General features: G+C 43.4%; 1 long non-coding RNA gene across 1 annotated transcript; it reads right to left on the bottom strand.

Annotated features, from left to right (window-relative positions):
- Nucleotides 1-10,365: 10,365 nt before the first annotated feature.
- On the bottom strand, nucleotides 10,366-13,094 carry LOC132657014 (uncharacterized). The gene is made up of 4 exons (XR_009594858.1): nucleotides 13,007-13,094; nucleotides 12,832-12,909; nucleotides 12,204-12,304; nucleotides 10,366-10,983 (listed from the first exon to the last, which is right to left on the bottom strand). It is a non-coding gene; the product is annotated as an uncharacterized LOC132657014 (long non-coding RNA).
- Between the last annotated feature and the right edge of the window lie 251 nt (nucleotides 13,095-13,345).

Raw genomic sequence — 13,345 nt, 5'->3', positions numbered from 1 at the left:
CACTGACTCTTGAGCCAATGAGTCATTTCAATTGGAATGTTAATGTGTTTGACATGTGTCAACATCAACCCCTCAAAAAAGAAAAAAAAAAAAAGATGCTGGATTGTTTGACTGGCACACAGAGCACAAAGGGACCTGACAAAGTGCGCGTTTGTCTGGGCCTTACATTTACGAGCCTTACACAAATCCAGCAGCTCATGCAATCTTCACCTCAGCCCAGAGAGGTAGCCATCCACCACTTACCTGCCTGCTGGCTTCCCTTTAGTTAGAAACAGGCTCTTTTCTTGAATCAGAAAACATTTATGGAAACTTTAGTACAGAGCGAGTGTCACTAAGCTGAAACCCTTGAGACCTGAGCACTTTGCATTACTTTCAGATTTTTGAAATGCTTGCTTATGGATAAGAAAATGCCTGGAGGAAGAGGAGCCAAGAGAATATAAAGATGAGACTCAGTAATGTTTCATGAACAACTTTGACGTGTCCCACTTTGATGCAACCTTGGGCAGTGTTTTCAACATACCTGTGTTTTGGCTGCAAGCTCTCCTATCTAGTCGGGACAGGATGAAATCCCCCATTTGTGGCATCGGGTCAGTGTTCAGAAAATATTAGATACTGAAATGTTTCTGACGTGAGATTTTTAGGTTATCAATGCTAATTTTGCATATGCACTGGCTATTGACACACACCTACCATACAGAGCTGGTGTGGAGGCTGCTCATGATGACCCACCCAGAATAAGAGCATCAGCATTAAAACGGCACACTCGCTCTCAGTGACTTTTTCTTGGACTCATTTCCTGAGAAAATGGACTTAGGAAATGATTTTTCCTATATTGCCCCCCAACACGTGTATAAACAGACACATATATGAACCTGCACATAAGTATACATAGAAAAGAAGAGAGGAGAGGGCAGGGCAGGGGAAGGGAGAGAAGGGGAGGGGACGGGAGGGGAGGGGAGAATAGAAACTTGCCCCTGGGTAGATTCTGCTAATGGGACATAGGTTCTTCTTTGTCTGAGGTGTGATTGCTCTAGAACATTCTACACATCAACACAAATGCAGTGTAGGAGTTTCAGAGTGCTAGTGCTTAACTGGCTTGTGTTCTTTAGTTGACTGCTGTTAGTCTAACAAAATTTCTGCAGATTGCTCTAGCCCCTAAGTCTGTCCCCACCACCAGGTTTCTGATTCGAATTTTCTAAAAGCTTTGTTGGCATACACGTCTAATGATTCTTGATTTAAAATACAAGTAAATACATTTGGAAAATTTCAGTGCAGAGGTTTGAAGTAATTGAGGGAAGGTTTCCAGGATGATCTGAACGTTGGTGTGGGAGGGTCTCGTTCAACCTCCTGAAAGATGACAAGCCATCTGCTTCCCATTCAAGTTGCCCAATAGGCAGCATTTTTATTTCCAGTGTTGAGGATTGACTCTAGGGCCTCAGACATGGTAGGCTAGCTTTAGCGCTTTTTCCCCCCTCTTCTTTCACAGGACAAGTCTATTTCATTCCCAGTTCACGGGGAAGCTTGGCAAGCTGCTTGGGTTAGGTGTTGCCTTCCTCATCAGAGTTATTATGTTTGAGAGGGAGTTTTGGTCCCTGCCTGGAGGACTTGGCTGAGGAATCTTCGAGTCCTGGGTTTTCTGGAACTCCAAGATCAGCTGTACAGCAGGTTAACCATAGCTCCTGCACTGATGTGATCAAAGGTGGTAAGGCTGTGTGTATCCACGTTGTGTGCTCTGGATGTTCCCAATGGCTAACACCTGGCAGAGCAATAGTCAGGTCACACTACAGAGCCACAGGGAAGACTTGATTTTCTTGGGTGCTCACAGCGAGGCACAGAAAAACTTGGCCAAAGAAATTAGCAATGGGCGTACCTCATAAAACATTTAAGCTCCGGCTCATTTCAATTAAGCCTCCCATCTGCCCCAGGTGCTTGTCCAAAGCTTATCTGAGCCTGAACTCTTGAAATCAGGAGACTGCTGTGGCTTGCAGGGACATGCTGCCCTTAATGAAGCCTGCCCTACCCCCAGTCTCAGAAGATCAACCCCAAAACTGGAGAGCAGATTCCAAACACTTGTAGACTGTGGAAAAGATGGATTTGATTTTAAACAGCTGTGTCCTCATCTCAGGTAAGCACTCACAAATTTTTCCATTTGTCCAACCAGCAGGGAAGAATGCAGCATAAAATGCTCTCTCATTCTCGGCTGAAAACTGTGGCTTGGTCTAAGTTAGATTTGAGGGTCAGTTCAGGCCAAATGGAATTGGCTTCCTCTCACTTCCTGTAGTCATTAAAAGCCTTTATCTAATATATTTAATAACAGTGATAATGATGGGAGTAATTGACATTAATGGAACCCTTACTCGATGTTGGGCCATGCTAAGCATTTTATGTGTGATTATAACCTTTCATCCTCACATCTGCATTATGGGTGGGTGCTGCGATTATCTAGTTCAGTGAACAGAAAAGAGAAACAGCATCTGGGTATCTACTGGGCATGTACGTCACTTGACTGAGTTCAGAACTTGGGTCTGAACTGAACTTGACTGATGCCATTTCCAGAGACCATCCATTTATTAATTTACCCATTCATTCTTTTTTTTTTTTAATTTTTCATCAATTACACTTTATTCATTCTGCATCCCCCCATAAGCCCCTCCCTCCTCTCCTCCCAATCCCACCCTCCCTCCTCCCTCTGCTTGCATGCCACTCCCCAAGTCCACTAATAGGGGAGGTTCTCCTCTCCTTTCTGATCTTAGTCTGTCAGTTCACATCAAAAGTGGCTGTATTGTCCTCTACTGTGGCCTGGTAAGGCTGCTCCCCCCCCAGAGGGAAGTGATCAAAGAGCAGGCCAATCAGATTATGTCAGAGGCAGTCCCTCTTCACATTACTATGTAACCCAATTGGACTCTGAACTGCCCTGGGCTACATCTGTGCAGGGGTTCTAGGTTATCTCCATGAATAGTCCTTGGTTGGAGTATGAGTCTCTGGGAAGTTCCCTATGTTCAAATTTTCTTGTTCTGTTGCTCTCCTTGTGGAGACCCTGTCCTCTCCAGCTCTTACTATTTCCCAGTTCTTACCTAAAATTCCGTTCACCTGCCCAACAGTTGCCCATCCGGCTCAGCATCTGCTTTGATAGTCTGAAGGGCAGAGGCTTTCAGAGGCCCTCTACTACTGGGCATATATCCAAAAGAGGCTCAAGTACACAAAAAGGACATTTGCTCAACCATGTTTGTAGCAGCTTTATTTGTAATAGCCAGAAGCTGGAAACACCCCAGATGCCCCTCAACTGAAGAATGGATGCAGAAATTGTGGTACATCTACACAATGGAATATTACTCAGCAATGAAAAATAAGGAAATCATGAAATTTGCAGGTAAATGGTGGGACCTGGAAAGGATCATCCTGAGTGAGTTGTCCCAGAAGCAAAAAGACACACACGGTATATACTCACTCATATAGACATACAACATAGGACAAACCCACTAAAACCTGTGCATCTAAAGAAACTAAGCAAGAGAGAGGACCCTAACTAAAACGTCCAATCCCCATCCAGAAAGGCAAAGAGGATGGACATCAGAAGAAGAAGAAAACAGGAAACAACCTAGGAACCTACCCATTCATTCTTGTACTCACGTATTCATTCATTCTTACTTGGGAATTGAATCTAAGGCCTCATATATAATATTTAAACCCTCTAGCAGCTGAGCTTGTGTCCTCAGCTGCCTTTTAACTTTTTTGGGAGGGGTAGGAACAGAGTCTCACTGGTTGGCCTAGGCTGGCTTTGAACTCAGTCTGTCATCCTGGCAGCCCATGAGCTTGTGATCCTCTTGCTTCAGTCTCCTGAGCAGCTGGAATTTCAGGCCTGTGCCTAACACCTCACTGGATGAGTCTCCACCGAGGTACTTTTTACAAGAAAAAGAGAGTTTTCATCTAAAGAATGACCTTCTGTTAATAAGATAACAAGCATGAAAATGCCTGGCTGCAGAGCCTCATAGAATGGTTGAGAAATAATTATCACAAAGAAATTCTGTAATACAAGAAAAAGAGCAGAAACAGAAACTAGGGAAGGAAATTGATCACATAATGAACTCTCTCAGGAGCATATCAATGTAATGATTATTAATTTGTAAAACTTAAGTATCTCAGGCCCAGAAGGAAGAAATATCGAGAAATGGGGAGAGGGAATTAGTTTGAGGGGAGAATTGAGAATGGAAGCAGATCTTTCTTTCTCTGATTATCATTTCCATTGCATTACTTGTACAGATCTTAAAAAGACAACCAGGGATTTCTTGAGTCTGTGCTGAGTGCTGGGTACTCCTGGGCCTTACATGGTTCACTGTAGCCTTCCAAGATCGGGCCTGCCACATAAAGTCCACTGCTTAGGATTTGGAGGTGGGCAAATACCACATGGCAAGTGTCTATAAATGTCTGCACACTTTCCACAAAACCAAACTATTAGGTAGACCCTTGACATCCCTGCTCCCGAAATGGAAAATCCTAGGTTGTGAAAGGAAGGCAGATGTAAATTTTACCCAATGACCTAAAAAAAATCATAGACTTAAGAAAATAATCTTGGAAGATGATTAATATTTTTTTCAAATAATGAAACTGAAAATTGGGAGTATTTAATTGCCTTGTGTGAGGTAGCAGGGCAAAAATGAATTAGAGTTAAGATTCCAAATCATTGCATCTATGTGGCCATGACAGTAACTCCTAAACTGTCCTCCAACGTGCCTGAGTTGAAGGTTTGCCTGCCATAGGGGGCACTGCTCAGAGGTGGGGTCTAGTGAAGGAACTGAGTTGGTGCGAATCCTGTCCTTGAACTGATATTAAAACTGTGGCTTCTTCCTGTTCTTTGCTTTGCTTCCCAGCTGCCAAGAGGCTTTGTTCCCAGCTCAAGTCTACCTGGAGATACTTTCCTCACCACAGGCTACAAGTCACTGGAGCTGAAGGACCATGTACATTAGCCTACAACCGTGATCCAACAGAAACCTTTCCTCTGTTTGAAACTGAACCTGTCACAGCAATAGAAATATGACTAAGACCAACCTCCCTAGTATGCAATGCTTCTTCCAAACCGCCATTCCACAGAGTATGCTGTGGATCAAATGTGATCAGGAGACTCCTAATACACAGCAAAACTTGGACATTATGAATGAGTTGACTAGATTTCTCCAGTCTAACTGATCACCTTCATACTTTTAGCTCTAAGGATTTCCTCTTCACCTGGTGGAATCCCAGGGTTCAGAGCTTCTGCTGTTGGGTGGGCAGTGGAGTCTTCACACTTTGAGAAAGCCTCTCTCTCCATCCCACCTGGGGTCAGTGAAGCCTAGCTGTTGGTAGCCAACCAGACAGAGTGTAAATCAGAGGCCTCCTGTGGCTTGGGTTTGGTCTCTGAAGATGCAGGAAAGCTTGACTTTCTATGCAGTTACAATCTTTCTTTTTTTTAAATTATTCTAATAGCATTTAATTTTTATAACAAAAGGATAAGCAGTGTTAGATAAGATAGTAAGACCTGGAGAGGACAGGAGTGCCACAAGGAGAGTAACATATCCAAAAAGTCTGGGCACAGGGTTTTTTTTTTTTTTTTCTAAAACTCATACTCCAGCCAAGGACCACTCATGGAGATGGCCTGGAATCTCTGCACGGAGGTAGCCTATGGCAGTTCAGTGTCCAAGTGGCCTCCATAGTAATGGGGACAGGCACTGTCTCTGACATGAACTGATTGGCCTGCTCTTTGATCACCTCCCCCTGAGGGGGGAGGAGCCTAAACAGGCCACAGAAGACAATGCAGCCACTCCTGATGAGACCTGATAGACTAGGATCAGAGGGAAGAAGAGGAGGATCTCCCTTATCAGTGGACTGGGAGAGGGACAAGAGGGGGGAAGAGGGAGGGTGGGATTGGGAAGGGAGGAAAGTACAGGGGGGATACAAAGAGAATAAACTGTAATTAATAAAAAATAAAGAAAGTTTAATAAATGGTTACATGCACATGTTTTTATATGTACATGCATAGAACACATCCATTTATACATAGCAAGTAAATAGTTAAATATCTGGAAGTCAGATGATCGACATGAATAAAGCAAGGCAAAAAATGAGGAAAGAGTAACTAACATGCACACACGTTCCTATGTACATATATGCAAAACACAATCTATTTATAAATATATAAATACATATTAATAAATAGACACTTCAGAACACATTGAACACTATTCAAAAGAATATGAAGCATCACCCACCATTCTGTCGGGCAGATAAAACCCCTATGACTAGTTGGGTCTATTTCCTTTCCAGCTTTTTCTCTGTATTGAATTGGGATTGCATCTTATCTGTTTTCATAATGTAACCTGCATTTTTCACTTAGCATGGCATAATCATTCTCCCATGTCGTTAACTTTGTTTTAAAAACATGATTTTTATATTTAAAGGTTTGCTAAGTACCACGGTAGGAATACACAATTGATTTTGCCATTTCCTCTGTTAGTAAATGTTCAAAGTACCCTCTGTATGTTTTTCACCAGCTCGCGCACGCGCGCACACACACACACACACACGCGCGCGCGCTAAAGAGACATTCCCACGTACATATATTTGAGTACACATGTAAATATTTCCTCAGAATACAAATTTGGATAATTTTGTGTGGATTCCTGTGTGTGTGTGTGTTTTGTATATATGTAAATGTGTGACCTGTGTATGTGCCCCGGAAGAGGCCACAGCATGATGTAGACTGTCTTTCTCTGTTGCTTCCCACCTTATTACCATGAGGCATGGTCCCTCACAGAATCGGAAGCCCTCCTTTTTAGCCAGACTGGCTGGCCAGTGAGCTTTGAGATCTGTCTGTCTCTGATTGCAAGGGCTGGAGTTTAGTGCTCATCTCTTTGTGTGACTGCTAGGGATTCGAACCCAGATCTTCTTGCTTGGAAAGCATGCATTCTCATCTACTGAGACATCTCTCCAGCCCCATGTTTGCATGCTTCTAAGGAATTCTTAAGATCTTGATAGATGTTACCAAATTGCACCCCAGAAGTAAAATGTTCAGCTATCTTGCTATACTAGAGAATAGCAAATTCTTCGTTGAGTATTCCAAATATCTCTGTCCTGGCCTTTCATATAATTGATTTCAATCAGTACAATCAGTTCTAAGTGTGTATAAGGACTGCTATTTTCTAGTGTGACATTAAAAAATGGCACTTCTTGGCAACGTGTAGAGTAAAATATTCTTCTTATATGTGTGTATTCCTAAAGTCTGAAGGGGAGATGTTCATCCCTTCCCCCCAGCTTTGCTTGAGTGAGTTTTAATCTATCCCTGGCCTCTTAGGGACCCCCTCCAGGATGCTGTAATCACAGCACTAACCTGTGTTCACATTTCCCATTATCGAGCAGAAATCCCCCTGTGCGTCAATGCAGCCCTGGCCATTTCATAATGGCCCCAGCTCCTAACTTTTAATGGCCCCATCCTCCTCTCTCCCAAGAGCGAGCTCCTTTTGTTAGTGTTTTAAGAATCCTGGTCCAGACGAAATTTCCTCCATGATGTCCATCTGGCCAAATTGAAGGTGATGTAAATAATGAGACAGAGAGACGAGTTTGTCTGCATCGATAGGACAGAGGAACCTCCCAGGGCTATCCATCTTCTGTCTCCTCTAGTGACATCCAACTGCCCCCACCTTGTCTACGATTTGGGGATGAGAGATGACATCCTTAATTGCCAGGGCCATCGCACTGAGATGGGGTGGGGGTGGGGTCCTGGTATGCCAAACACAGCCCCCACTTCTGACTCTGACAACAACTTCTTGGGGATACTGCTTTTCTCCTAGTGGGTAAAACCCAACCAGGTTGCAAATGCTCCCCTCTGCAATGGGGAGTAAACAGACAGCAAAGATTCTTTTGGAGGCCCACTCACTCCAAGTCGGAGCCTTGTCTCAAGCAGGAAGTCCTCAGCCACTCTTGACCTCAAATGCAGCTTCCTCAAAATGGATAAAAGACCATGCTGATGTAGGGAATGATGGTCAGAAGTGATTACAAAGCATGCTGTGAGCACAAAAATAATGATTGTTTTATAAAAGGAAAATGTTATCAGCACTGGACAATGTCAGCAGCTCCATTTATTTATTTATATGTTTTTTTCAGTTTCCATGAAGCCACCTGGGGATCAAGTTTTCCATTTCACTCTTCCTTGATCAAGGTGAGAGATTATACATGCACTTTTCTAGCCAGCTACTAAGTACATGGATTTTACTCTAGACACCTATTTCTGGGAACAGAGATGATGGGTAGGGATTGGTGGTGATATTTAGTTGCAAAATCATCAAGTTAGCCCTGACTTGGAGTTAATTATTAGCCAGTGATTAAATTTATTAAAACGAAGAAGACTTCTCTCCCAAACCTAAGGATTATCTAGGTAGTAGTCATGGGCACTTAGAATGATTACAAACACAAAGCAATAGTAATGTTCTCTTACTGGGTGCACATGTACAAAACCTGAGCTCAGAGTAGGTCTAATGCTCCTGCCCTCAGAAGGTTTGTGTATGTGTGGGGAAGGGAGGTAGTCATTCACTGGCTCAGCAGATATGGAGGTGCTCCCCTTTGCACTGGAGGTGTAGTGGTTTCAGGTAATACTCCGATGGTATTAAGAGTTCAGTGGGTGGACAAGCTAGACACTGTTCGTCTTTTCACAGACCTTTCATTCTCGTGGAATAAGAGAAGACTATCTGCTGGTAAACACGTAAACAGACAGTAATCTCAGGGCATGGTAGACGCTTGAAGGAAATTGCTAGGGAGACGATTACAGGTTTGCCAAAGCAGCTGACAGCAATGTCTACCTCCCTGTCTCCCGTCCCATTCTCTCCTGGGAGACTGAGGAAATATTGTGAAGGGGAAAAGCTGATCACAGAAGGTTACTGGAATTTGACCCTTCATTTGCTGGAGAGTTACATCGCCTTCTCGCCTCCCACTTACCTGAGCACTGCAAAATTAGAGAGTGGTTACCTTATGCGCTCCATCCTTGCAGTGTAGCACATGGTGGGAACATTGAAAAGTATACATTGAATAGATGGATGGATGAGGGGGTGGATGATATAGATGAGCAGATGGATAGATGGATGGATTGGTAATGAGTGGGTAAATGGATTAATAGGTAGGTGGATGTACGTGTTAAGGGATGCTCCACTGGGTAGTGGCGAGGTGTCTGGAATGTATTATGAAGATGTGTACAAGCTAGTTGGTGTCCATTAAGAAAGTAGCCATTGGGAGAAACAACATGAAACCAAACATAATGTATCTGTGGGGAAGGGAGGCTGACTCTCCATGTTCATCACTGTTTCTGATATCTCAAGCCCATCATGGATCCTTCCTCGTGTATCCACGCAGAGTTCCGGAAGCCTAAGAGGGTTGCCATTGAAAGGCTATTGAGAGGAATAGTTAACTCAACCTTTCAAGGTCATAGTTTAGACTCCAAAGACTGGAAGTCAGGTTGTAGGGAAGGCAGAAAGTGAATGTAGCTCTCTGGAGTTCTTAGACACTTAGATCAGGTTTCTGAAGGTATCTAGGGGTTCTTCTTTTGTTTACATGGTTCATTTCTTCACACTTTTCGCCATCAGCTCACATGACTTTGTTTTTACCCATTGATTTTGTTTAAATGTTTGACTCAGAACATTTCTTTTTAAAGATGGTGTTTCCTTTTTAGGCCAATTACAAGTCTTGAGACTGAAAGCTTTCTTGGATACTCAAAGAATCAAGAGCTAAACTAGTGAATTTCCAGATAAAGAAGTGAGTTGGGCTGAGGCTGGACACATCAAAGATGTTATAGCTCAAATAGCAACAAAAATCAGGAAAGAAAAAAAAATACTCAGAAATGCTGTTAAAGCTTGATGTTCTATGAACCCGTGGCATATATTTTGTCTGTTCTGTGAACTGTCAAAGAATGCTTTATCCTATTACTCATTCATGACACATGCTTGTATTCAGGATCCAGGAGTCTTCGGATCCCTTGGTTTTCTCATCTCCAAAGAAAGATTGAAAATTCCCATCTTCCACAGTTGTTTTCAGTGTCCCTGAGAGAAGATATGTAGGAAATGCCAGGTTCCTACACAGCACCTCATAAAACTTGGTTGTATTCGATTATGAAGTCTTTCGATTTAGGGCCACTAACAGTTTAACATTTAATTTGTTAAGAACATAAGCTACTCTAGGCCAAGGCAAAACTCAGTAGGACTTCAGTGTTCCAACGCCCTGATTATGGAAGCAATGAAAAATGTGTTGATTTTATTCCTTTCGTAAGCTGTGCACCCACCTAAACAGGACCAGGCTTGAGCATATGGTCTCAATTTCTTGCCTCTGGGGGAAAAGACCAATATTCTTTGAGCAGCTAATTTTTACCAGTTTCAATAAAGTGTCTTTTCCCATCCATGGAAAGTGGATTGAAGTGCAAAGACTTTGTTTACTATTCTCATGGTACAAATACATGTGGGGGCCAAGTCCTATGTAGGATTCAATTCCTGCTGGTTCTCTTCCCTGCTCCCCCTCATCCCAAATCTCTGCAGTGAGTCCATTGTAAACCCTTCCTCCACGAAGCTTGTTCCTATTGTTCGAGATGAAACCTTGTTAACACTTTCGGGCAACAGGTCACACTCTTTTGTAGTGTGACCAGTGGTGTAAGTATGATTTTGTAGTACTCGGGGTCACAAAGCTTCTCTTACTTGTCTGAGAGAGGCTTTGTTTACATCTGTCCCACAAACCCTTTACTATAGAAGTAGAACATGCTCCAAGCAAGCAGAAACAGAAAGGGAAAAAGACATTTGCCCCAGTTGATCTAAGCCACAAGAATACAGGAAGCAGGAAAGACATGTCACTGTGCAGGCAGGCTGCTTACTGGGAAAAGCTTAAGAGGGAGCTGAGGCTGCAACAGGAGGGATGAATAGTCCGGAAGAAAGCTGCTTTGCACACAGGCTTCCATATCCATTCAGGGTTTCCAAGAGAGTCCTAGGGAAAACAGCCAGCAACAGCATGAGCCTCCACAAACATGATAATCTGCTTTGCTGCAACCCCTTTTTTTATTTTGCATAAGTTTTGAGGAAAAAAAAGACCTGTAGAAGATAAGTTTCATGGCAAAACATTATATGTCGGGCTGTGACAGGTCTGTGTAAGCTGAGGGTTTAAGGAGAGGAGACAGAACTATCTTTCTGGGACCCAGTGAACCTTGCGGGATGGGTAGAGGTGGAATCACTCTGACCTGTGGGATTCTATCCTACAAAAAAGTGTAGCTTGTCTCCTTTGAGTCATGAGAATTGCACCTTCCAGGTCTTGTTCCGTTTCAGACTGGAGACGGGCATGCTCAGGCCACTGTCAGACAGTGAAAGCTAACTGGAACCTTTGTTCTGAACCTACTAGGCAACCACAGACTGTGTACTGAATGCTCCCCTCTTGCCAGACCCAAAACCAGGGATAGGGGGCAAGTAGATGGCTGCCAGGTAGGAACAAGCCAGGCCAGGCCAGCATCTCCACTGGCCAAGCCTGCTTCTGGCTGGGGGCCACGTGTCAGGCAGCTTCTGAACAAAAAAGAGAATAGATTTCATTCCTCACTCACATGCTTTCTTTCTGTCTCTCTTTCTCGCTTGCTTGCTTGCTTGCTTGCTCTGTGTGTGTGTGTGTTTTTTCAGATCCTGCATTTTAAAAACATGATGTTTTACATTGAAAACTTGAAAGTTATTTATGAACAGCAGACAATAAAGACACTGATTAAGCAGTGGGAAGGGAAAAAAAAGAAGGTAAACACACACACACGCACACAATATGTATACGTGTGTGTGTGTGTTTGGAACCAGACCTGTCACTGTATTACTGGGTGACCTTAGAACAGAGATGTGCATCTCTGTGCTTCATTGTCCTCCCAGTAACTTGGCATATTTTTACATCCAATATTAAACACCACGATGCTTAAGCTATAACACAAGGGATTGGAAGAAAAAAAAATCCCTTGAAGAACAGAAAAAGAGAAAGCTTTATAGTCAAAATGAACACATTTTCTTATGTGTGCTCATCTGAGCAACTCACACAATTAGAATAGGGTTCCCAGCTTCCCATCAAGTCCGAGGGAAGTCTAAAGTTCCGCCTTACAGAATTTCATTTACAGTCATCTATGAAGAACTAGATTCTTGTGTTATACACATAAGCCATGCAGCCTTGGTCAAGTCACAACCAACCTGGCTCTGCAGTAATGCAGTCCTCTGGTGACCGTGTATTGTAGGATAGAAATAAGGCATCCCCAGAAAGAAATGCAGGTTCTTCATCTCTTCACAGACTCCTGGGGAAGACACATTTAACATAGAATTTTTAGCAGGTACCCCAACTGGAGAATGGTAGACTAGGTGAAGGGTTACAGCCTTGCTCATACTGTGAACTGCTGTCTGTGCCTGTGACTGCACTGAGTGGGCCTGTCAGCAGCACAGACTCGATTCAGCACCATCCCCAGGTAGGGGACTTAGGATTCCCCATAGCACACGGCCCCTGGCAGAACTGTTGCACAGGAAAGGGAGATTCCAGGTTTGGGAGCTAGTGTCAGATTCAAGTCCTGCTTCAGACTTGCCCTCTGGTACAGCTATTTCCCTGCTGTGCCTCAGTTTACTCATCTATATAACAAGCTTTATGTAAGAGGAGCACATCAATTGCTTAGCAAAGTACTGCCACATTGTACAGATTCAAACAATGATAACTTATCAATAGTAATCAAAATACCCAATGCATCTACATCATACCTCCAGGGGGTCTCTTCCTACTCTAGTATATTTTCATTTTATAAACCAAGGCCCTGTTTGGAAGCAACGAAATTACCCTTTGATGCCAAATACTTCTTCTCTTCCTCTCCCTCTTCCTCTTCTCCACTCACATGTGTTTCTGTCTCTGGTTAGACTGTAAAGGTTCAAGACAGAAGGATAGGAGATGTTTAATGGGTTCTTTCGTGAGAGTTCATACAGTAAATAAATTTATTAAAACATAAAACACATACTTGCGCCAAAAGTTGGAGACAAAAACAAAACCAAGCCCAAAACACGCCAGAGCCAGAACCGTCCAGCCCCTGAAAAGGTGACAGAAGGTGAGGACTTCAAAAGGAAAAATAGAGAGGGTACCAGTCAGACAGGTGAGGCCTCATAGACCAACATCCCTTTCTTTAGTCCAGCCTCGAAATGGCTGGCTTGGGACAGGCATGGCTCCCTGCAGTCCCAGAGGGGAGGAGCTACAATGCCCCCAAACACCATTGGTCTATCTGCTTAGCAACAGCTGCAGGCAGACCAATGAGAGCAGTGGAGCCTCTCGCCTAACTCCAGGACTCTGCTGCCAAAAAGTT

This window comes from Meriones unguiculatus, chromosome 10 (assembly GCF_030254825.1).
Source record: "Meriones unguiculatus strain TT.TT164.6M chromosome 10, Bangor_MerUng_6.1, whole genome shotgun sequence".
Lineage (NCBI taxonomy): Eukaryota > Metazoa > Chordata > Mammalia > Rodentia > Muridae > Meriones > Meriones unguiculatus.
This window is presented reverse-complemented; position numbering and strand designations above follow the sequence as displayed.